Here is a 24,677-nt window from a genome sequence, read left to right as displayed (position 1 = left end):
GCAGCTAGGCCCACGAATGCCATCTCACAATCCCTGTTGGGCAGAGATGCAGATCCCTCAGCTCAGGGTTTCTCACAGGGCTGCAGTGGAGGCCAGCTGGAGAGCTCAGCCCCCCATGTCGATGCGGGAGGCTTTGTTCCCCAGTTCGTGCCCCGTAACCCTTGGAAGTCTAGGGTCATCGTTGGTTTACTTGTAAGTCAGGATCGGAAGCCATCCCTGGCTTATTCTACTTGCTAGAAGCAAGTCACCAAATCTGGCCTACATTCAAGGAGAGAGGGCTACATGGGTGTGAGTTCCAGGACCTAGGGAGTGGGGGGGGGACGTTGGGACTGGATGAGGTCCCAAGAGTAGGGGCTCCCGTCCCAGACCCACCTCTCTCTCCGGGTTGGCTTGGTGCCTGATCAAGGCACGGTCCCTCCAGCGTCCGGCCTGCGTGGTAACAGCTGGCTTGCTTGTCAGTGGGCCGCCCCTCCCTCCACATCCCACCGCCCGGGAGGCACGAGTCCTGCACCTCCTTGAGGAGTGGACACGCACACGCAGGCATGCAGAAACCATTCCTAGCTGGAAGGAGGAGAGGAAGAGAGGGAGTGAGTGCAGAAAGGACTTCCCTCCCCCGGGTGGTCTCTGAATTGGCCTCTCGTCCTGTGGGGACGCCTCCTCAGCGGTGCTCTATGTGGTTGGGGTCTTCAAAGGCCCAGGGGGTGGGGTAGTGGGGGACAGGGAGTGGGCCCTGGCCTGGAGAGCTGTTCCTAGGCCTGAAAACTGCCTCTGGAAGGCGGGGGGAGAGATAGAGGGGAAGGGGGAGCACCCCGTTCCCAGGCAGGGAAGAACACTTAAAAAATATCACTTCGAGTCCCTGAAAGAGTAAGCTGTAAAAACAACCACATGCTCCTCCGCGCGATGCCGGTCAGGGAGAAACGCAAGGCAGTTAGTCACTGGTTCCGAGGGGAGGCGGGCGGGGGAGATGTGGGGGGAGGGCTCGGGGGGGGGGAGCACAGGGGTGCCTCCTTCACAGATCTGCTCCAGGACGGCCTCCTCTGGCCGGGGCGATGTTATCTCTGTCACCCCCTGGGCAGGTGGAGCCCTCTGCTCTTCCTCTGTCTTTGCCACAGCACCTCCGGTTCTTAGGCCTCACCTTGGAGAGAGGGTGGGGGGTCCCCGGAGGCTCTGATGAAGGGAGGGGGAGGCTGGGAGATCAGGAGGGAGGGGTGGTGAGAGTTGAAAGCAGGGAGGGCTTTTCACCTCTGGGGTCACTCCCTGGCTTCCAGTTCCTCCCCCCCACCCCCCACTTCATGCCCGTCTGCTCTGCTGGGGACTTGCAGGAGCCCTCGCTGACAACTCCGCCCGTCAGAGCTCAGGTGAGCTAGAGGATGGCCTGTGGCTTGCGTCCGGGCAGGGTATAAACACCACATCGTCATTAGTTCCCCTTCCCCCCAAAAAACAAGTTGTGTGGGGTGTAGCCCTCCCCTCCCCTGTGCACCCCAATTTTGTGGCTTGCTGTGCTTTATGGGGTGCACATCCGGGTTTTCAGCACGTGGCTTCCGTTCAGCTTCACCGCCGAACTGGGCCAGGTAACATTTTCTCAGAATGCGAGGGCAGTGTCCTGGGGGTGCTCCTTCGGGCAGGGCCGGTCTTGCAGACGGCCTGGTGACTCTAGGCCCAGCTTCATCTGTCCGCCCTGTCCCTCTGGGCGGGAAAGCTGGCGGGAGGGGGCGGGGGGGGGCAGAGGCCAGCCCTCGGCGTGGACAGGCCGGCCTGGCGCGTGCCCCAGTTGCTCTTGGCTTTGGGACTTGCTTCCTGGTGCTCTGGCCCCCGCGGGCCTGGGGATGGCGGCCACATGGGGGCCTCTGGTGGTCCTCGAAGGGTGGCCTGGCCGTATCCAAGGCCCAGGAGACCCCGGGCTGCTCTGGGGTTGGAACCCCCCGGGCCCAGGTGGTAGACGGTCAGTCTGGAGACCGGGCTGGCGCAGATGCAGCCCATGGGGCTACTTTTCTTTATTCTCTCAACATTCTAGACTGGCAGGCCGTTTAGTCCCCAAGTGCTACCATTTTCTAGATCTTTCCCCAGAGCCCAAACCAACCCTCGCACACGACTGAATGAACGCGGGCACTTGAAGCCCAGGTTCTCCAAGAACTCGCAGCAGAAGAGACAATCAACAGGTCCATCTTCTGAGCGGGAAGCGGGCAGAGAAAAGAAAACACACTCACACACACTCACATGCACTCACACACTCACACACACTCACACACACACCACTGCCGCCCGCGTGCAGCGGTGGGCGAACCTCTCGCTCATTTCCCTTCTTGCTGCCCTTCCACCTGCTTCCTGCCTGGTGTTAATGTCCCGCAATTACAGATTGCCATCGGTATCAAACACGCTGCGTGGCTGATCAAAGACTTGGGATTGAAACAAAACAACCTGTGTTTCTCTGCGCTGCAGCCGCCGCCGCTCCGCAGTGTAGTGTGTTCCCAGGACTGCTGAGCTGCGCCCCGCGCTGCTTGGTGTTGGGAGGTTGAAGGCATCCATGGCAGGGCCTTCCTCTCCTTCCCTCCCTCTCTCCCTCCCTCCCTCCCTCCCTCCCTCCCTCCCTCCCTCCCTCTTCCTTGGTCACACTGAGAGCCGTCTGCCGTGCACAGAGCTGCTCCATGCACAGGATGTCCGGGCAGCATGGATGGGGTGGGGCGGGGGTGGGGACCCCTTCCTCTGAGCGCATGCACCCCTCTGGTTGGGGTGTTCTGGCAGTGCACCTGCGCAGTCTCCACACTGGTAAGAACAGAGGTTTCTCATGCTGAAGTCTGCTTGCGGCATTTTCTGTGTGATCGTGGGTCCGTTGCTTAACCTTTCTGCGTTTCCAGGGTACCCTGAGAAGCAGGGTAGGCAGTGGGGTAGAGGGAACAGAGCCTTCCACGTCCACTGCTGGCTGTATCATCTCAGGGAAGACCTGGCCCTGGGGGGTGTTGGTTTCTGTGTCTAAAAACTAAGCACGAAACACCCACTGGATGGAGTTGTTTTAAATATTACACGAAAAGAAAAAAAGCCGGCGCCGGTGGCTCACGCTGGTAATCCTAGCCGCTCAGGAGGCTGAGATGTGAGGATCGCGGTTCAAAGCCAGCCCGGGCTGGAAAGTGTGAGACTCCTATCTCCCAATTCACCTGCCCTCCCCCCCAAAAACACCATAGCTGGAAGTGGAGTTGTGGCTCAAGTGGTAGAGCGCCAGCATGGAGTGTGAAGAAGCTAAGAGACAGCACCCAGGCCTCGAGTTCAAGCCCAGGACCAGCACCCAAGAAAACCCCCTCCAAATCTCCAACTCCCTCAACCCTACCATCTCAGCAAAACACACAGACGGGAAGCGGGTGTGCAGGGTGCGGGGGGGACAGAGGGGGGAGAGTCTGACGCTTCTCTTGCTCGTCTTTCGTGGGAAGCTGATGGGTAACCCCTCCCCCCAGCAGCTCAGAGCTGGGGGAAGGCATCGTGAGGCCCCCCCCCCACCGGGGACTGGAACTTGGTGTTTATCTCAGCAAGTCCTGGAACCAGCTGACTTTATACGACATTGATGAGACATAAAAGCCTACCAAAGCACGAGTCAACTAGAGGGTCCGAAAGGGGAAGCCTCTTCACCCAGCTCGCCCGCACTGCGGCTTCTCCCTCAACCATCTGATGACCCCCTCAGGGCTCCGTCTCCCGAGGTCACTGCCCAGCCGAGGCGGCTCATGTGTGAGTTTGAGCAGGCGCAATTGGCCCACCCAAGACAGGTATGCTTCAGGGAGGAGGCCCAACCCGGGATGAGCTCCCGCTAAGTCTCCCTTCCAGCCAGGTGTGGACATGGCCATCAGCGCAGCTTGCAGGAAGGTTCTTCTCCTGTTCACTGTTGTCCCTGAAGACAGGTGTGATGGCCAGAGCTGCAGCACCCACATTGGCCCATGAGGTCACTGGAGGCCGGGCTTAGAGCTCACACAGAGAAAGTGCTCAGCTTCTTGGAGATTTGGCAGCACAGAGACGATTCTCACCGTCTTGGCTTTTATTTGATTAAGAAATGTCTTTCTATCTTCTTAAGCCACTGTTCACCTCGGATTTTTCTATTGCTCATATCCCAACCTCATCTGAGAAAACACGGCCTTAGAAAGGATAAATCCTGAACGAAGATTTGACCTATTAGGTAGAGACTGGGCTGTGCTTGGAAGGAAAAGGTGGATGCGGGAATGAGGGAGTAACAGGAGCAGCCGAGGGGACTCCCAGGTGCATAAGGAGAGAGAGAGAGAGAGAAATCCAGATCAGGTTCGAACAGATGGTTCTGAAGTCGAACCAAACATTTCCTCCGTTCGTGAGAGGCAAGAGATGAAAAATTAACACCCGAACCCCCAGGTGCTGCGCTGAAGCACAGGTTGTACTCTTTGCCAGTCTCTCTGCTCCCGGTGGTGGGGGAGGTGGCGGAGGGGGGACGGGGGGGGGGGGGGGGAGGGGGAAGGGAGGCATGTCCTCTTAATCCGGCTGCCAGTCCTCTGAAACTTTAAAATCAGCCTCTTTGCACTAATAAATATTTCACGGGTCATCTCTCCAAACAAGATCCGCTTCAGGGCGGTGTAGCAACCAGTGGAGTAGGGAAATTCCTTCCTCTTCCTACTCCCTCCACCGCCAGGAAGGCTGCCTGGATTGAAGGGCCTGGGACCCTTGTATTCATACCCTGCTTTCCCTGCCTGACTCAGTTGGTTCTATCACTGCCTCCGTGTTTTTCTCTTTTTGGTCAGTTGTGGGGCGTGAACTCTGGGCCTGGGCGCTGTCCCTCAGCTCTTCAGCTCAAGGCTAGTGCTCTACCACTTGAGCCACAGCGCCACTTCTGGTTTTCTGATGTTTCATTGGAGATCAGAGTCTCATGGAGTGGGCTGGGAAGGTGGCTCAAGTGGTAGAGGGCTAGCCTTGAGCTGAAATGCTGAGGGACAGCGCCCAGGCCCAGAATTCAGGCCCCACGACTGACAAAAAAAAAATAGTCTCATAGACTCTCCTGCCCAGGCTGGCTTTGAACTGTGATCCTCAGAGCTCAGCCTCCTGAGTAGCTAGGATGACAGGTGTGAGCCACTGGCACCTGGCACCGTGTTTTTCTTTGATGATGCTTGCCAGCATGTTCACCTGTAATATTTTCATTGGCCTGTTGTCTTTCCCCCTGTCCTTCTGTCCCTCTGTGGTAAGTGGCTAGTTGTATTTGTGGTTGGCTCTTACTAGGTGCTTAATAAAATTGCTGTGGATGGGGGCAGATCTCAGCAACAGCAACTCTTTCCACCTTCTGTTGCTGGGTCCTGAACCAAGTCCCAGTTTGCTCCCAAATTAACCTCTGGCTCCGGGCAGCCCCCGCTTGGAGGTTTTACCCTCCATCCTGCTCCGTTCCCTCTGGCTGATCTTAGCAGGCCAGACCCTGGCATACCACAGAGCAGTTTGTTCCCCACACCCCCAGCATTTAAAAGTATCGACTGTCTGGACTTTCAGTTCCATTACGGTCGCACATCTTTTATTTAGGTGCTTCTATACTCACTGGACGCAGTGAGATTAATAGCGTTCACACAAGGACTCCTAACCTAAGTAGGACTCCAGGAACGTTGCTGGGAACTCTATGGTCCTGAGGAGAGGGGTTTTACACTTGGAGTGCTGCCACCTGTTGGTGGGAGGCCATGGCCTGTCTTAGCTTTGTCTTGTTTGCATCTCTGAAAGTTTGTAACTTATTCATAAGTAGGGACCTTTAAAATATGAATCTGTAGCTGGTTGCATGTGATTATTCTTATAAGAGTTTGGTGAGTCCAAATATTCTTATTTATTCCTTTGTGTTGGAACCCCCGGGTTTGTGATAAAAAAAACAGACTGCTCTGTATTGTTGATTTGCTTTGTTGTTGTTGTCGGTGGTAGTGGTGGTGGTGGTGGGGCTTGAACTTGACCTAGGCACCATCCCTGAGCTTTTTCACTCAAGGCGAGCGCTCTACCACTTGACCCACCACGCCACTTTCGGTTTTCTGGTGGTTTACTGGAGATAAGAGGCACACAAACTTTCCTGCCTAGGCTGGTTTTGAACCGGGATCCTCAGCTCTCAGCCTCCCGGGGGGCAGCTGGGATGACAGGCGTGAGCCACCAGTGCCCGGCTATCCTCTAGATTATGTCCAGAGTCCAGTTCGTGCTACCCTGCGGGCTGTGGAGTGTTCATCCACGTCCCCTGTAAAATAACTCTTCGCTACCTTGGTCTGCATGTTCAGTTCCCACAAGCATTTAGAAGCTCTGCTTGGGTCGAGTGTAGCATCACGCAGTAGCTTCTTAGCCTAGCGTCCTCGATTCCCTCGGCCCTAGAGCCCGGCCCTTACCTTGTGGTTTCGGGCGTGCGCTGCGGTTACTCGAGTTGGGATTTAGTGCCCGGAGCATTGCTGGCGGGCACGGGCTTTGCAGAGCTTGGCTATGATTGGATGCGCCCCCTTTCCCCAGAGGGCAGCCTGGAGCCTCGGGAAGGGTCGCATCCCGTGGGAGAGGCGAGAGAAGGTTCCAGCAGCTCCGCAGAGGTTCCTCTCAGCTCTTGGACATCTTCATAGGAGTAAGAGGGTGGGAGTGGAGGGCCGCAGCCACGCTGGGTGGTCCCGTGCCATGTTTTCATCATCCGACGATGTAGGTCTCAGCGATAGAAAGTGGCCCTGTACCTTTCCTGGGAGTTCATTCTGGGAAGACCCCACTGCGGGGTCTCCCTTAGACACCAGCCCCCACGCCAGAATTCCAGAGTGTGTGTGTGAGGTGAAGAATGAGGCCTTGGGTGGGGGATAAACCCCTAGATCAGTCCTGGGGCTTGAACTCAGAGCCTGGGCACTGTCCTTGAGCTGCTTTTGCTTGGGGCGAGCACTCTACCACTTGAGCCACAACGCCACTTCTGGCTTTTTCTGTGGTACTGAGGAATGGAACCCAGGGCTTCATGCATGCTAGGCGAGCACTCCACCACACGTAGAATTTTATTTTACGACTTTTTTTTGGTGTCTCTACTGAGACTTGAACTCAGGGCCTTATCTTCTCCCCCGCCTCCCCCCAAGACTGTATTACTGCATCACTGGAGCCAATGGCTCTACTTCTGGCTTTCTGGGTGGCTCATTGGAGATAAGAGTCTCTCAAAGTTTCCTGCCCAGGCTGCCTTTGAACCGTGATCCTCAGATCTCAGCCTCCCGAGTAGCTGGGATGACAGGCGTGAGCCACCGGGGCTGGCTCCCGTGGAGGGCTCCAGTGTTCACAGACACAGTTGAGTGTGCTTAACTCCAAGAACTATTGATCACCTCCTGTGGTCGGTGCATCTCGTTGAGGTGAACATCCTGGACAGATCTCCTAGGGGTGTGGTCCAGCTCCTTCCCACCAGGCTTCTGTGTAGCTGCACCTTGTGTAGCTGCATTTGGACCAACACGCGCCTCAGTGAGCTGCTTCCTGATCCAGCTGCTGACAGGGGGCCCCCGGCTCAGGAAGCTCCAAGGCCCAGAGGTCGAGCTGCTTTAATCCCTCCAAGGAAGCCACACTCCCCTTCCATCTCCTCTTACCTTGCTTTGTTTTCCAGTCAAGTTGCCACTACCTGGCATGGTATGATGCATCTACTTAGAGGTTAGTTTTTTTATATTGTTCGGGCCAACCATGAGGGGTAGGGTCTTTCTTTCATCGTCAGATACTAAGTAACTGGAAATAGCCATGGAAGGGAAGAAGAGCTTAATAAGTAGTTGTTGAACACGTGAAAGAAGGAACGAGTTGGTACAGAAGCTCGGAAGACAGAATCAGGTGACAAGACCGATGACAGCGTCAGACCTGCTCCGGTTGTCTGGGACACCAGCAGCCATGGTGCAGGCTAGAGCCTGGCAGGTCCCGGGCAGGGGTTTTGCCCTTTGGAGACTATGTGGTTGTCCTGAGGAGAGCTGGCTTGAGGGGTCCCGGTGCCCGGAGGACATGGGAGGCGGAGGGCCGGCTGCCCGAGCGTCGCACTCGAGAAGAGCGTGGTGGCTGTGGGAGCCCCGGAGACTGGGAGTCTTTGTTCCTCCGCAGTTGGGCTGGCTGTCTTCTTTCCAGGAAGCCTGGTGGCCGCTCTTGCAGTCACCTGACCAACCCTTCCCGGCGGCTCTTCCTGGCTCCCAGCTATCGACATTTTCTTCTTCTTTTCCTCCCTCCCTCCCTCCCTTCCTTCTTGTCTTCCTCCGTTGTTCCTTCCTTCCCTTCCCCTTCTCCCTTCCCCTTCTCCCTTCCCCTTTCCTTTCCTTTTTCCTTTCCTTTCTCATTTTCTCTCTCTCTCTCTCTCTCTCTCTCTCTCTCTCTCTCTCTCTCTTTCCTTTTCCACTGCCAGGGAGGTTTGAACTCAGACCCTCATACTCACTCAACTTGTTTGCTTCCACTGCCGCTGGTTCTCTGCCACTTGAGCCATACTCCCAGCCCCGCTTTTTCCTGGTTATTTTGGAGATGGGGGTCTTGTGGGTTTTCTCTGCCTGAGCCAGCCTCAGCCTCCCGAGCCAGCGAGGCTGACGGGTGTGAGCACTGGTGTCTGGCCTTCTCCGTGGTGGCTTGCTCGTGCTCCGCTCGAATCCCATGTCCTCCCGTCCTAATTGCTGGGAATTCCGTCGCTCGCCCGGGTGCTTCATCGAACCGTGCTACTGTTTAGATATGCATCCTCTGCGCTCATATGTGGGAGTCTGGATTCCTGGTGTGGCAGTATTGGAGGGGCTCGACCGTTAGGAAGTGGGCTCCCCATTTTCTGTCTGCCTTCTGCCTCAGCTTGTCATCTTCCTCTTTCTAGTGAGATCTGCACGGAGCCCCACGGAGGCCCACAGCCTGCCCCGCCTGAGACTACAGAACCGTGAGCCAAGTAAACCTCTTGTCTTTATAACGTGTCTAGCTTCAGACGTTGGTTATGGTACCAGGACAGAGACTGACGTGGGCTTACACGCCAGACTCTAAAAATCAGGCTTGAGAAAATGGTGGTTTGTTTTCGCTGCAAAATGCCCAGTGCCTGATACACAGTGACCGTACGGTGGCCAACGCACGTTGTTCTAGAAACTTCTGTAATGGGATCTTCTATGCGTGAATCTTGGTTGGGTTCCATTTTCTTAAAAAAAAAAGATTCTTATATTTTTAATTATAAAAGCAGTGCATGCTTGTTTTTAACAAATTAAAATATCAAATTACATTTGAAATTTAAATGAATTGACAAGCTTTGGGGGTGTGTGTGTCTCCCTGGGAGCTCCGAGCGGGGCGAGGTGCGGGAAGCTGGCTTATACTCAGCCTTGTGTGCTTCGTGTCTAGCCCTGGGCGTGGCTCAAGGGGGAAACTCCAGAGAGCCGCCCGCCCGCAGCCTCTGTCCCGCCGCTCAGCGAGGCTGAACCTCCACGCCCACACTCGGAGCTGGCCTTCCCAGCCTCTACCCGAGGCTGCCTGGTTAATTAATTAAGGCCTGATTAATTAAAGAGCATCTCTGATCCTGCCTCCCGGTGCTCCCAGCCCTTCCGTTGTTCAGCTCCCCCGCTGAATAGTTCTCTGTGGCTGGAAGGCTCCAGAAGCTTTGACCTGAGAACCCTTCTCATCCCCTTTCCCATCCCCTCGTGGGCCCTGGGGTCCCTCAGCTGTCCCCCAGCTCTTCAGCTCAGGGCGCATACTCCACCACTTGAGCCACAGTGCCACTTGCGTTTTTTATCTGCTTATGTGGTGCTGGGGAATCGAACCCAGGGCCTCACACATGCAAGGCGAGCGCTCTACCACGGAGCCACCTGCCCAGCCCCTCTCCCTAGTTTTTCAACGAGCTTCCCAAAGCCCTTTCCCACAATTCCCTTTCTGCTTTCTGCTGTCTCCAACTGGAACGATCTATCTTTTTTGTTGGTCACGGGGCTTGAACTCAGAGCCTGGGCGCTGTCTCTGAGCTTCTTTTGCTCAAGGCGAGTGCTCTACCACTTTGAGCCACAGCATCACTTTCAGTTTTCTGGGGGCTCTTTGGAGATAAGAGTCTCACGGACTTTCCTGCCCGGGCTGGCTTTCAACTGTGATCCTCAGATCTCAGCCTCCTGAGTAGCTAGGATGACAGGCGGGAGCCTCGGACGCCCGGCTCCCAGGTGGTATGGTTGTGCATCTTCCATCCACCTCAACTCAGCCCTGCTTCGAGAGCCAGGTCTGTCATGGGGTCCTGTGTGCCCAGGGGAGCGCCTGGTTCCGTGTCCTCACTCGCTGGGTTCTGGCCCCAGTCACAGCCCTACCAGCTTGTGGCCCTGGGTCAGGACCGTTGAAGCCGGTGACTTCAGGTGGATGTGCGTGGTGCAGTGGCTTCTCTGTGGATGAGAGGACCAAGCACGGGGCAGTGTGTGTGTGTGCGCATGCGCATGCGTGCATGTGTGTGTCAGAGGGTCTCAGATCAGGAACAACAGTAGGTTCAAGTCCAGTGGAAGCAGGCCATGCCAGTGGCGTGATTAATGGTGGCACACGAAGCTTTCCCTCTCTGTGAAAATGGCGTCGTAAGAGCAGTCATAACATCTCCAGAACTGGATCATGCTAAGACATCTGCATATTCATATATGCGAAACACACAGACCTGGAAGTGCCTAGTAGGTCTTTATGCACCATAGGAATGAGGGGAGAATGGCCAAACATTGGTGGGTTGAGCAGGGCCCTGTGGGGGTTCCGGGTTTGCAGATGGCGGTCAGCTCTGCTCCTCCCCTGTCCCTCCCCTGTCCCTCCCCTGTCCCTCCCCTGTCCCTTCGGGTAGAGGGCTTTGGCTTCTCCTGGAAACCAGCCCCGGGCTCACAGCCGAGCGAGGCATCAGGGCTGGGCGGAACAAGGACAGACATTAAAAACCTATTTTCTCCCTGGGTGTAAGTAATTGGTAAAGAAGCTCTAAATCCATAGCTGTCAGGTGAAGTCATTTCCGAGAGGAAAGGGTGGGGGGCGGGTGGGAGCAGAATCGGATCAGGGAGCTGAGCCGGGGCTGAGTGCTCAGGCCCTGGGGGCCGGGGTGTCGCCGCTCTCCTCTCCCTGACTCCTTGTTTTTCAACAACAAGGTTTCTAAGGCCACGCCAGCTGCCCACCGAATCAGGAGTTATTGCAGGAGCCAGGGTGAACCTGCAATCCTTGAACTGGGATCTGGGATCTTAACTGCGGTGGGGAAGGATCTCGGTGCTCACTGCTGGCGGTGAGATCCCTGCAGAGAGGAAGAGAGCCCGCAGTGAGCAGAGGAGGAGTAATTCCAGGGTCTGGAGAGCTTGGCCAGGAAACTGTGGGCCGTTGAGGGACTGGCTGGGAGTCCAGGCCTCCAGCAGGGGGCAGGCCAGGCCCTGGACTGCAGGCAGGGAAGTCAGGGAGTAGGGGAAGAACGAGGCCCCTTTAAGCCAGGTAAAGCTGGAGGCCCAGTCAGGTATCTCTGAGCATCCCTGAAAGGGAGATAGAGTGAGGCTTCTAGCTCCCCTGGGTTCCCAGTTCACCCGGATTCTGAGTGAGGGATCAGAGACACCCCTATTTCGGTTCTTCCTGTCTTGTTGCACACAGGTGACCCGGGCTTTCTGGTGTGTGCGTACTGCTGGGAGGAATGACCCGCCTGCAGGTGGGCTTGCATTGGGGACTTAGTCCAGGAACCCTAGTTGCTAAGTAGGAGAGTGACCTAAGACCCAGGGCAGGTCCTGGATTCCCCGAAGGCCCTGCTTGTCACTGCGTGCAGGGACATGTGAGGGACCAGGCCTCTGTCTTCCGGGGATGGCTGCAAGGCTTGCTCCTGGGGATCAGAAATAAGCCCGAGTGTTTGGAAATGTCAGCTTCCCTGCGAGAGATGCAAATGAGAGCCGAGGAGGGGCTGGGCTCTCTCTGCACAGGTGACGGCAAAGATGTCACCTTGAGGGTGGGTGGAGTTGGAAAGGGGGTGACCACGGAGCCTGTTAAACTGTTGCAGTCCCCGTACAAGCCCAGACCGGGGGACTGGCGATGAGATGGAGAGAAGAGAGCCCCTTCCTCCCTCTCTTCCTCGGCCCTCAGCCCCCCGCTGGCTGCCGTGGCCATCCCGAGCAGGACTCGGGACCCCAGCCTGGGCCGGAAAACACAGGCCACGGGGCTGGGAAACACAGGCCACGCCCAGCGTGTGCCTTCCATGGCCAGGGGTCACTTGCTTCTCTGGACCAACTCTTCCCGATCCTTGGCAGGGGACCAGCCAGGCCGCCTTCCACGTCCCCTGAGCCCCTTGGAGTGCCATGTTGAACCATCCGAGCTGCGGGACCCCGTCCACGCCCCTCTTCTCTTCCCGCTCTGTCCTGGCTGCGGGCACAGGGGACAGCTGGTGACCTCCAGCATGAGGCAGGCAGATGGGACCAACCGAGGGTGGATTCTGCTTTGACACACGTGTGAGGTCAGGTGATTGGGCCTCCGACCTCCAGGTCCTCCTCCAGCCCAATGCGCCTCTTCCACTCCATCCCCCCCTCCCCCTGGCAGGACCCCGCCCCAGAGCACTGCCCGCACAGACATGTCCCTGTCACGCCTGCACTTTGCAGAAGCCCGGCGGGAGGCAGCATAGATCATTTGTCATTAATAATTTATCGTTGCTATTTTGCTATTCCTAACAATGCTAACTGTGATAATTATTTACTATAGGATGAGTATCTCAATATGTTCTTTCTCATTTTCAAACAAATTTGTCAGGCAGATTTGGCTAGTTTGGCCTGCCCTTTCCTGTCTTCTCTCTCTCTCTCTCTCTCTCTCTCTCTTCCTCTTCTTCCTCCTCTTCCTCCTCTGTCTGTCTGTCTCTTTTTTACTTTCTCTCTCTCTTTCCCCTTTCTGCTCTCTCTCTCCTCTGTCTGTCTGTCTGTCTGTCTCTCTTTCCCGCTTTCCTTTCTGCTCTCTCTCTCCTCTGTCTGTCTGTCTGTCTGTCTCTCTTTCCCTCTTTCCTTTCTGCTCTCTCTCTCTCTCCTCTCTCTGTCTCATTATGAGCGTGCTTCCAAAAGTAGTCATCTCATGGCTGGAAGAACAACCGTGGTAAACCACAGAGTGTGTTAAGCGTGGTTTCGTGTCCATTTGGAGACCCCCCCCGGGGGTTTGGGGCCACATGGGGGGAGTTTGCTGATTCTTCTGAATTCTCCTATGGCTGTTAAGGCCTGAGAGCCTTTGCTTGCGGTTTCTGGGAAAGACAAAAGAGGCTGCAGGAGAAAATGAGCTTGCTCTGGGTCTTCCAGCCCATAGGGGGAGCTGTAGGACCCTGGGAATTCTCCTGGCCCAGCTGTGGACGGGTGGAGGTGGCAGGCAGTGTGTACCGGTCCCATCTCACTTCTAATAATGGAGAGGAGGCACAAGTCCATTGTTAAAAACAGACCCTGAGCAAAGCCCAAATGACCACCAAAATGGGCCTGGTTAAATAATAATAACAAGAATTATTATTATTATTAATTATTGGTTGTGGGTCATGAATTTGGGGCCTGGGTGCTGTCCCTGAGCTCTTTTGCTCAAGGCCGGCGCTCTACCACTTTGAACCACAGCACCACTTCTGGTTTTCTGGTGGTTCCCTAGAGAAAAGAGTCTCACAAACTTTCCCACCTGGGGCCGGCTTTGAACTGCGACCCTCAGAGCTCCATCTCCTGAGTAGCTCGGATGACAGGTCTGAGCCACCAGCACCCGGCTGATTAAATACATTATAATACACCCGTATAATGGAGTGCCATGTAACCGTTAGAAACAATGACATAGATTTATGTTGATGGATATAGAAAGCCCTCTCTCCGCGTCTTTTGATGAGGGAAAAGCTTGGCTCTGGACATTTGATGTAGATATATCACATTATCCCAAAGATATGAAACTGTGACACAGACAGAGTTGGAGAGCAAGTGTGGCCACTTCCATGCTTTGATTTTCGGCTTTAGCCTCCTGTGCAATGCAAGCCATCCCGTGGATGGTTTGGATCGTCTGTACCATTAGCACATTGACAAACCCATCCCAACCAGAGGTCCCAGCAGCAGCCCCTCATCCATAGCGGTCATTGACGAGGTCTCCTGGGGGGGAGGGGAGGTGGAGACAGAGTTCCAAGCTAGACTTCTCACCGGGGGCTGGGCTAGGCCCAGAGCGGCCCCTGGACCTCCGCTACTCAGGAGAGAGCTGCCCTCCCTCCCCCTCCCCGAGTCCCTCCCACCTCCTCCCGTTTCTGGTGTCTCTCTGCTTTCATCTCCAAAAATTCTATTCAGCACCGAGTCCCTGAACTTTCTAATTGAGATCAGGGATAAATATAGTGGGGAAGGCAGGAGAGAGAGGGAGGAGGCCTAGTTTTAATTTGCAGCGTTTCCCATTAATAACAGCTTCTAATTAAAAAGTCTCCATCTTCTAGCCCAAGTCCGAGGGAGCCGTCTCCCCCCTGGTCTGGCTGGCTGGACCTGGGGTCTGGGCGTTGGGAGAGTGGATTCTGGAACCGGCTGAACCCTAGTTGTCAGAAGCTATAATTCAGCTGAGAGATTTTTTTTTTTTTTTTTAAAAAAAGGATGTCATCTAAAACCATAGGGATCTTCCCTTGCTCCAAAAAAATAAAATAACATAAAAAATAAAAAAACAAAAACCAGGCCACGCGGCTGCTCGGGCAGTGGTTCCCACGGGGCCATTCTTGTTCGCAAGAGTCTGGCCAGGAGGGCCCAGGAGGAAGCAGGTGGGTGGCCGTTCTGCAGGGGGGCACGTGCAGGGTTGGTGAAGAGGCCTGCCCGGCTGCGGGAGGCAAGGAGGGGCGGGCCGGGCCGCGTAGGGGCCTCTGCCATCCTCCCTCCCCCTCCCCAGAAGCTCCCCCGCTGGCTTTCATGCTGCAGTGTGTGTGTGTGTGTGTGTGTGTGTGTGTGTGTGTGTGTGTGTAGGGGGTGCTGCACCTGCCAGGGTGGGTGTGGCTATGTGTGTGTGTGTGTGTGTGCGTGCGTGTGTGCGTGTGTGTGTGAGTGTGTGTGTGTATGTGTGTGTGAGTGCGTGTGTGTGTGCGTGCGTGTGTGCGTGTGTGTGAGTGTGTGTGTGCGTGAGTGCGTGTGCGTGCGTGTGTGTGAGTGTGTGTGCGTGTGTGAGTGCGTGTGTGTGCGTGCGCGCGTGTGTGTGTGTGTGTGTGAGTGCGTGTGTGTGCGTGCATGCGTGTGTGTGTGTGTGTGTGTGTGTTGGGGGTGCTGCACCTGCCAGGGTGGGTGTGGCTATGTGTGTGTGTGTGTGTGTGAGAGTGTGTGTCTGTATCAAGTATGCTGTGTAGAGGTAGTATGTGAGTGTTCATGCATAGGCAATACTCTTTGCACACACGTGCACATGCTTGTGTGCACATGCGTGTGAGTGACGGGTTCTGTGTGTGAGGGAGCCAGCAGCCGGTAGAGGAAGGACAGGCGTGTAACCGTGGAAGACGGCCAGACTGGCCATCGAGTGGTGATCTGAGCACAGGTTTAGTTTTTCCTCCTTTGCTACATACTGAGCGGAAGGGCGCCGAAGGGCGTGGTTGAATAACGGAGGCCGCGTGAACAGCAGGACGCTCCTTGAGCCCACAGCTTCCGGCAGCTAGCCGGTCCCCATCCAGCCGGTAGCAGCCTCCCAGACTCACCAACTTGCCCAAATCCAGCCTGCCACTGCCCTTCCTTGCCCGCCCTCCATGGTCTTCCACACCCCGGGCTGGAACTCAAGACCTCTCCCTCTCACTGAGCCTTCTCCCTCCAGGCTGATGTTTCCCCTTGAGCCACAGCTCCATTTCCAGCGTTTTGCTGTTCCGTTGTGGCTAGGAGTCTCACGGATCCGTCGGCTCCGGCTAGCTCCAGACCGTGACTCCCATCCTCTGGAGTAGCTGGGATTACAGACATGAGCCACCAGTGTCTGGTTTGTTTCCCACCTCCTAAAGGCAACTCCATCCCTCTGCTCCCTTAGGTTAGAATTTATTTATTTATCTTTTAATGTGGTGCTGGGGATCAAACCCAGGGTCCTAGGCATGCCGGGCAAATGCCCCCAGGTCCTAAGTCTTGAGGTCGTGTTTGATTCTTGCTCTTCCCCTCCTATGCAGCATCTGTTACCATGGGCCAGCCTTCTTGGCTGTATGCTCTATATACAGCCGGGATCCAGCTCCATGCTCCCGCCATCTTCCCTTCCCTAACACCGCCGCGCACCGCGCAGGAACAGGACCTGTTCTGCAAATCGCATCACCGGCAGGTTTTGTCGCGAGCTTTGTACTCACGCACAGACCTAGGCGGTGTGGACCAATCACTCACCGGCCTTTGGATGCAATCAAGAAGAGTGGGAAACACAAGATGGTTGGGGGTCTTGGCTGCTCAGCAGACTGTCTTTCAGAAAGCGTATTACGATATCTTAAGTAGAAGGAGCATGTGGCAGAAAGCGTGTTGTGGACTGCCTGTGTGGCGCACGGCTGTAACCCTAGCTACCTGGAGGGCTGATATCAGGAGGAGGATGGTTCTAGGCCAGTCCAGGTATATACTTGAGACCCCCTTCTAAACCAGTGGCTGGGTACAGTGTTACATACTTCCCACCCCAGCTTCACAGGAGGCTGAAATCCGGAGGATGTGATCCCAACAAGGCAGCCTGGGAAGAAAACAACAACAGCAGCAACAACAACAAAAAGTCCGTGGGACTCCATCTCAGTGGGAAAAGCGGGGTGGGATGGCGTGCACCTTTCATACCAGCTGTGGCAGGAGCTGAAGAACGGGAGGATAGAGGTCTAGCCATGTGTCCAGGCAGGAGGAAGGACCTTCTTTCAAAACTTAGCAGTTGCACAAAAAGATGATGTTGGTATGGTTCAACGGTGAAGCACCTCCTAGCAAGCAGGAATCCTGGACGGGGAAAGGAGAGAGGGGACACTGGGAAGCGGAGAGGATTGAAGCGTCTTACCTACGTGGAGATAGCATGATGGATCCCCTCTTAATACCAGAATGGGGGGCGGGAGGAGGGGGAGGGGAGGAGCTGGGAGACTATCACAGAGGCCTGAGCCTGTGCTAAGCGCACCGGGCACCGGTGGAATCACCAACAGCTAGGACACCCTGGCAGAAACACGCGTGTATTCAAACCTCAGGCAAGTGTGCGTGCGTGTGCGTGCGTGTGTGTGTGTGTGTGTGTGTGTGTGTGTGTGTGGTCAGTCCTCTGGGACTTTCAAATCCCACCCCAGTCAGGCTGTTCCAAAGTACAAGCCAATCGAGCCCCTCTTCGTGGATGAAATTTGCGTGTTGAGGACAGTTCCGCTTCCCAGTTACACCCCGAAGCGCAGGACGCGCGGGAGTGAGAACCGGCCAGAGCGCGCCGCCCGCTCCGCTTAGGGAGCAATCCATCTCAGCACGCACCGGGGTCTCCGTGGGAGACCCGGACCCCGAGCGTCAGCTGCAGTCACCATCCGCTAATCAGACGGCAAGCGGCACGCACGAGAATCCATTTTCCACTTAGACCCCAGAACAGCAGACATCTGCCGCGCAGCCCCCACCCCTCCTCTCCCCGTATTCAAAACCCGTGCACGGCGATCTCCACTGTCTTCACTTCTCTATTCGTCAGGGTGCTAGAATTCTGTCTGTTTTTTAATATCAGGGACTGGGACCAGTGGGAAGAAAGGTGAAACCAGAGACAGGAGACCAAAGCTTAGAGTTGGTCGCGGGGTGGATGGAGGTGGGCACCACCATGTGTAGGAGGTGGCTGCTTCTTATCTTTGTGCAGAAAGTCCAAGGAGGGCCACATCTATTTTCTGTACCCTCCTAGAAGTTGGCTGGACTGTAAGCAGACTGCTGCTGAGCGGTGATCTTCTCCCGAGCGCCTGTTCAGAGAGCTTTGGGAGAACGGTATTTCTTACTGGCTTTGATGTCATGACAGTCAGGCCAGGGGTGTAGCTGGGTATCAGAGGGTTCATAGCTGATCTGTGAGCCTGGGTGCCAGCTCTAGCACTGGATGGAAAAGAAAAAGAAGGGGCTGGGAAGGTGGCTCAGCGGTAGAGTGCTCGCCTTGCATGCATGAGGCCCTGGGTTCGATTCCTCAGCACCACAGAAGCAGAAAAGGCTGGAAGTGGCGCTGTGGCTCAAGTGGTAGAACGCTAGCCTTGAGCTGAAGAGCTGAGGGACAGCGCCCAGGTCCAGAGTTCAGACCTCACAACTGACAAAAAAACAAAACAACAACAACAACAAAAAAAAAAACAAAAAAAAAAAAGAAAGAAAAAAAGAAAAGTAAAAAAGGAAAAGAAAAAGAAAAAAACCCCCAGAGAATGAGGCATGGTGCTATCCTAATATCATAATGAGATAGACAGACAGATAGCTAGCTAGATGGATGGATAGATAGATAGATGAATGGATACTGGATGGATTCAGGGGCTTTGGGCACAGACCTACCCTAAGTCAGACGTCAGAATAATAAATGGATGATAACTACTCACCTGATCTTTTCTGTATGCTTGTGATCAGAGCTGAGCAGGTGGTAAAGGATACCAGCAGAGTGGAATTCTGCTGAGAGAGTGAGAGATTGGTCTTTGTGTGTGTGTGTCAGTGGTGGGGTTTGAACTCAAGGCCTAGGCGCTGTCCCTGAGCTCTTTGGCTCAAGGAGAGCGCTCTACCACTTTGAGCCACAGCGAGACTCCTGGTGTTCTGGTGGTTCCTTGGAGATCAGAGTCTCATGGCTCTTCCTGACCGGGTTGGCTTTGAACCGCCTTCATCCCGTCTCCCTGACTTAGACTCCTGCCCTCCTGCACCCATCTCCGCCTCTCGCTTGCTTCCAGTCAAGCGCGATCTCCTGGTACTGTCCGCGCTCGCACACCTTTACCTTCCCAAGCCAGAGTCTCCCCCCCCCCCCCCCCCCCCCGGGGCAGGACCGCGCTCCTTCGCTTGGCACCATAGCTCTGGGGTTCCAGTCGCTCTGAATACACACACACGCACACGCCCGTGCACACACCAAGTAGTGACTTTAAGGGTTGCGCCCTGCAGGCTCCAGGGCGTCGTCAACACAGGAGATGCTGGGACTGGAAAAATGACGCGTCTTTCCTTCTCTGGAAAAGTCTAAGTCAGCTCCGGACTGAGGTTCCTGAGTCACCGAGGCAAAAATGATCCCCGGGGTGGGGACGGAGGACCGAGCTGGGGTTTGGGACGGGGGCCAGGGAGGCCAAACTGGCCGGGTCTCTGCATCCCCAGCGGGAGAGGCGGGCTGCTGGCCGGGGCCTGCAGCTGGGACACACCCACCGGCTAATGGGCAGGGAAGGGACGCAGCCAGGGGCCTGGGCGCAGTTCCTCACAGGACTCGGCTGCTACCGAACCGGTGATTTCAATTAAAGGACCATTACCCTGAAACCCTATCCAGTCCCAGCTCCCATCTGCTGGCTGGAGGCCTTTCTTCCTCGGGTCCCAGGCCCCGCTCTGTGGTTACCCAGAGGGGCTCTGGCGGGGGTCCCACCGCCTGGGCTGAAACACAGCAGCTGCTGCTAATAAACAAACATATTGATCATACAGATATGGGATGTCAGGGACTTAATTCATGAATGAAGTGAGCTTTAAGAGCCTCCACGGGGAGCTGGCTCCATTTAAAGGGCCAGCAGCTGCTGGCGTGGGGGGGGGGGGGGGGAGAGGTTGGGAGAGGGAGGGACAGGGGCTTTAAGGAAGCTTCTGGAAAAGGCCAGGCGAGGCCTGCTTTCTCAGACCTGGGTCCTGTGGCACTCTGATTTTGGGTGTGTGTGTGAAATGGAAGCTTCTACTCAAGAATGCCACGCCCTGCCTGGTTCTCAGCCATCCCCCCCTCCTTCCCCAAACCTCTCTGAAACGTGGAGTTCGTGGGGAGAGGCTCCAGCAATGGGGCTGTGAGGGGGAGGGCAGAGGCTTCGCCCAGGCCTCTCTGCCCCCTCACGACACCATCTCGAGTCTAGCCACAAAAGTGAAGGGTGATGTCCAGGAGCCGCTGTGAACCCGGCCAGGGGTGGCGGCCCCCCACCCCCTAGCTTCCCAAGTAAGGACAATGAAGTAGGAGAGGGTCCGCCCCACCACCAGGTCAGCGTGGGGGGCTGGGCTGGGCAGATCAGCAGGCGGGAGCGGGGAATACAGGGAGTCGCACCCACACGGGTCGGGCTGAGTGAGGGTAGACAGGAGTTCAGACGCAGGCACGGGTCTGGTGTGCTCAAAACAAGCAATCCTGAGCAGAGAAGGCCGCCCAGGGGCTCCTGGCAGAGGAAAGGCAGGAAACGCTCAGGCCAAGGAGAGACGGCGCGGGCCTGGACCCCCGGCTGGTGGTCCGAGAAGGTGAAGATAAGTCAAGCATTGGCCACGTGCCGAATTCATTTTGAATCCGTGATTATTTGTTCGTGTTTTTACAGGTCCGCGTGTCAGCTTCCCTGGCTTAGAAACTGTGCTTCACGTAGGGCGTACATCCTCCAACCTGGGAGGCACAGGGAAAGCTGTCTTCAAGGACAATTGATAGCTTTGAAGGCCTCCATCTGTCAATGAAGTCAGACCCCCCCACCCCTTGGACGGGCTGATGTCCAGAGCTCATCCTGAGGAATTAGAAGAGGGAGTACTGCATAAACCCAAAGGAAAGCAGGGCAGAATGTTAATAAAGATAAAAGCAAGTGATTAATGAAATGGAATACGAAGTATATCAGGATAAATAAACCCAGATCTGGTTCTTTCCTAAGAACCAGAGTTGCACAGATGAACCGGCTTGCAGCGCGGGATGAAGGGGAGGGATATTAACGAGAGTAAACAGCGATGGTGTGAATTAATAGCCTCGGCCAGCTCACTGGGGATAAATCATAAACACAGCACTCGAAGAGGCTGGAGAGCCTGCGGCGTTTTACCCGCCCCAAGGAAGGAGCCAGCCACACAGTTGGTGCCCGATCCTCCCTCCCCTCCAGCCTCCACCCGAATATCTCCCTCACCTCCTCCTTCCCCACCTCAAAGCTGATTTTTTTTTTTTTTGGATTTGGTTAGGATTAGTGAGTCACACTTACAGAGCTTTTCTTTTAGATGCCACACACACCGTGCAAACCACCTGCGTGGATTATCTTTTCTTCTTTCCTCACGCCCAGCCAGGTGATGGGAGACCACACTATTTTATAGACGAGAGGAAAGGACATGGAGGTTATTAGCATGGCGGATTAACTTGTCCCAGTCTCCCTGCATCTTTCAAGCAGTGGAGTCAGCTGGTTAGAGGGGACGTTTGTCCTGGGGCGGTGTGGGGGGGAGGTGGGCCATCCGGTTTGGCTGACACCTCACCCCCTGCCTGGACGGGGAGAGTGTTTGAAAATGTCAGTGGTACAGGGGGAGCTGGCCGGTGTCCATCCGGGACCTCGAGGCCCTGGCCCTGGCCCTGGCCCTCACCGGCTCCACTGGGAGGCGCTACTGCAGTCCCCCTTACCCGCAGCTGCTTTCACCCTAGTTTCTGTAGTTGCCGGTGACTGTGCCTCAGAAATATGAAATGGAAGATTACAGAAATCATTCATACTTTTGTGTTTTTGGTCGGTCGTGAGGCCTGAACTCTGGGCCTGGGCGCTGTCCCTCAGCTCTTTAGCTCAAGGCTAGCGCTCTACCACTTGAGCTACAGCACCACTTCCAGCTTTTTCTGCTTATGTGGTGCCGAGGAATCGAACCCAGGGCCTCATGCATGCAAGACAAGCGCTCTCCCACTGAGCCACCTGTCCAGCCCCCCTCTCCCTCCTTTTATTTTCAACTGCACCTGCTTCTGAGTAGCGTGGGGAAATCTCCCGCCATCCTGCTCCAGGGCGGGGAGTCAACGGCTCTTCCCTTCATCCAATGTTTCCTGCCCGGCCCCCAGTCGCTCAGGAACTCTCTCCATTACTAAGTGGACCGTGGCCGTGGCATCTTGGGGATTGCACACCTAAGTCCCAATGCCTGCATCATGCCCGGCACCATTTCTTCTCCAGTGTGCTGGTATTGTGGTCCCCCAACACCACAAGAAGGGTGGACGCAATGATAAGAAGATATCGAGAGAGACAGACAGAAAGCACACTCAGCGGTTACTACAGTAGGTTGTTACAATGGTGTTGCTCTGTGACGGTCACAAATCTCTTGTTTATAAATGATCTCAGTGTAGGTGAGATGCACGGGACAAGAACGGTTCCCTAGCCGGGCGCCGGTGGTTCACGCTATCTTCCTAGCTGTTCAGGAGGCCGAGATCTGAGGATCACAATGTTCGAAGCCAGCCCGGAGCAGGAAAGTCTGTGAGACTCTTTACCTCCAGTTAATCACTCAGAAACTGCAAGTGGCACTGTGGCTCAAGTGGTGGAGCGCTCAAAGAGGTTCAGGGACAGCGAGCTCCAGGGGCCCTGAGTTCAAACCCCACGACCACCAAGAAGAAGGGCTCTGTGCATTCTGCAGTGTTAGGTCTCTCTTGGGGGCCTCACGGACGTGGGGGCGGGGGGCTTCTGTGGTGGACTTTTTGGAGCCTTGGTTGACTTTCCTCAGGAAGTTGGACTTGGCAAATTCGTTTGCCTCTTTCCTTGTGAGTGGCTGGCATTCAGTCTTGGGCGTTTGTCCTGTAGCTGTGCGCCCACAGCGTGCGTCCCTCTCACCTTCCACGGTGGACCTCCAGGCCCTCTGAATAAACAGGACCACCTCCATGGAGAGCTCGCGCCAGGCCTTCTGGGCAGCTGAGGTGACTGCCCCCACCCCACGGGACTGCGAGTCTCCCTCTCCCCCCCCCCCCCCCCCGCGTCAAGGGGGACCCCACCCACCCACCCGGGAGGCCTGGGGGGGGGAAGAGGTAATGATGGTGAGCGGACCACACCCCTTTACAGCCCCACAGCCCCCCTGCCCGCCCTGGGCGGGGTCACGTGTCATTTGACCACGTCTGTAGGTGTGAAGGAGCACCTCCTTGCGCTTGCGATCCTTTCCCCTAATGGCTAATCGCGTGGAACGTCTTCTCACATGTTTATTTTCCATCTGTCTATCTTCTCAGGTAAAGTGTCTCTCCAAATATTTTGCCCATTTATGAGCTGTGTTTGCTGTTAAGTTTTGACAGTTTTCAAATGTATATGTATACATATATATACACACACACATACATATATTCCAGTTTTACATCATAAATGCGTACATTTCATAAATGTGTTTTACAAGCACCGTCGGGCATTTCTTATCTGTGGATTCCATATCTACACGTCCTTTCGACCACCCTTGGATGAAAACATTCAGGACCGTGCGCTCTCCCACGAGCACTTCCTAGACAATACGGCATGGCAGCTGTTGGCACAGCATTTTGTGTTGCACCGGGTGTTGTCAGGCGTCTGGAGATGACTCACACGAAACGGGAGGTGTGTGTGTGTGTGTGTGTGTGTGTGTGTGTGTGTGTGTGTGTGTGGTGTGTGCAGGTCACATTCAGTATTGAACAAATATGGAACGGCTCTGGGTTTTGGTATCTGCAAAGCATCTCGGAATCGACCATTTCGATTGTGCTTCAAGGCGAGTAGATTTCTTCCTGAAGCGCTTTTGAGTCTCTTGAAAGTGTTAGAAATGGCACTCAGAGGAACGTTCTGGACTGGTGATATAAAAGGTGGCCTAACTGGTATGTAAATTGAAATCGAAGTCTTGGCAAGGGGATAGAGAGACTCAAAGGAGGACCATACTGAATGAGGAGGGGAACCAAAACGGAGCATCTAGAAATCCCCGAATTTAACAGCCAGGAGGATGGAGAGATGTCACAGTGGCCAGGGGAACCCAGGGAACTCGAGGTCGGGGGGCGAGGCGGATGCCGCTGAGAGATGGAGTGAGGTGAGGGATGAAGTTATTCTTTTCAGAGTTGGCAGCCGGGAAGAAGTCAGGGCTGGAGGGGGTAGATGGAGGCTGGGAGTCACAGCACCCTGCTGGTACGGCCATGGGGGTGTTACAACACTGCGGCACCGCTGTGTTGGTTGGTAAATAGCTACCACCCCAGACACTAGGAAATACCCACCCACCCCCCCCTTTCTGAACTCCAGTAACTGAAGTCAACCTTCCAGCCCCACGTGGAACTGCAACTTACCAAGAAACCCCCCACCCCCAAAACCTCCTCTCCTCAGGTTGCTGAGCTCCTGGGTTTTCGAGCTGATGAATGAACACATGTATGCCTTTTCTGAATCCACCTAGAAGTTTCTCCCATCACCTAGAGATGAGAACACGCAAGCCTATTTCCCAGTGGGGCGCTGTGTCCCAAGGCGCAGGCCAGCCAGCGGCGTGACCTTGCTTCCTGGATTTTCTCCGGGCTCCCAGGCAGACACAGGTTCCCCTCCCCCCCCCCCCACCCCAGGTTCACATCCCCACCGCCAAAGTGGAGGGAGAAGAAGAGGAGGAGGAAGCAGCCGTACTCACCAAGCCTGGGGCCGCTCCGTCCGTGCCCTTCACGAGCGTTTGTCCTTTGTGGCTGTTTCTGTCCTGAGCCAAGGACGCCCAGGAGCTGCCTGGCTCATCGCTGACGCCACACGGAGGCCACCGCGGGCCTGCGGTGTTGCAAGATGAAGGCTGCGGGGTAGGGATGGGGGAAATAATGCCTGCTCAGCGCTCCCAGCCCTTCTCACTAATGCCGCTGAGCCCAGGCCAGAGGGGGGTTGGTTTTTGTTTTTGTTTTAAAAATTATTTGAAAATCAATGGTGCTCTTGCGCTCTCAGGAGAAAAAGAAATGCAAAGCGGGGACGAGGGGTGTTGGGTTGGTAATACAATGCGCTGGGGGCCGGGGTCCTGGGGTCCCCCCGCAGTCCTGCCCCAGCCCAGACCACGGTTATTCTGGCGGAGGGTTGCTCTGGTACA

The sequence above is a fragment of the Dipodomys spectabilis genome, unplaced genomic scaffold (genome assembly GCF_019054845.1).
Source record: "Dipodomys spectabilis isolate Male_0828 unplaced genomic scaffold, ASM1905484v1 ptg000233l, whole genome shotgun sequence".
In the NCBI taxonomy this organism is placed as follows: Eukaryota; Metazoa; Chordata; class Mammalia; order Rodentia; family Heteromyidae; genus Dipodomys; species Dipodomys spectabilis.
The sequence above is the reverse complement of the archived record's forward strand: the minus strand, read 5'-3'. Positions refer to the sequence as shown.